Raw genomic sequence first — 1,018 nt, forward strand, 5'->3', positions numbered from 1 at the left:
ATATCTGGAGCTATGAGCTTTCTCCATGATCCTCTCTTGGAGTCCATCCACCATAGGTACACACAATCTAGTTTGATACCTCAATACATCATCTCCCCCTTGTTCAAAAGCTAATACTTTTTGCTTATGAACATTTGCCTTCAATTCAAGAAAAATGGGATCTTGGTCTTGCTTTTCTTTAACTTCTACCACTAGTGATGATTCAGCCCCATTCGTCACCACTATTCCTCCTTCTGTGGAATCCATAAGTCGGACTCCTAGGCGTGCAAGCCTATGAACATCTTTTGCTAACTCTCTCTTTCCTTCTTCAACATGAGTGGTGCTACCCATAGACAACATGCTTAAGGAATCAGTAACAACATTAGCCTTACATAGGTGGTAAAGAATACTCATGTCGTAGTCCTTGAGTAACTCTAACCACCTTCTCTGTCTGAGATTGAGCTCTTTCTGAATGAACACATATTGAAGGCTCGTGTGATCGGTGAACACATACACATGAACACCATACAAATAATGACGCCATATCTCTAAAGCGAAAAAAACAGCAACTAACTCTAGATCATGGGTTGGATAATTCTTCTCATGAACTTTCAACTGTCTGGAGACATAAGCTATAACTTTGCCATTCTGCATTAAGACACAACCAGACCAACTCTAGATGAATCACAATACACCACAAAACCTTGAGTACCTTCCGGTAAGGTCAAAACTGGGGCAGTAGTCAACCTCTTTTTCAATTCCTAGAAGCTTTTCTCACAAGTTTCAAACCATTGAAATTTCACTGTTTTTTTAGTCAACTTGGTCAAAGGAGACGAAATAGACGAGAACCCCTCTAAAAACCTTCTATAATAGCCAGCTATACCCAAGAAACTCCTAATATCAGTTGGAGATGTGGGTCTAGGCCAATTCTGCATGCCTCAATTTTTTGAGTATCAACTTTAATTCCATCATCAGAAAATATATGGCCCAAGAATACCACAGACTCAAGCCAAAACTCACACTTAGAGAACTTGGCATA

This window comes from Solanum tuberosum, unplaced genomic scaffold (assembly GCF_000226075.1).
Source record: "Solanum tuberosum cultivar DM 1-3 516 R44 unplaced genomic scaffold, SolTub_3.0 scf00485, whole genome shotgun sequence".
Classification (NCBI taxonomy): Eukaryota; Viridiplantae; Streptophyta; class Magnoliopsida; order Solanales; family Solanaceae; genus Solanum; species Solanum tuberosum.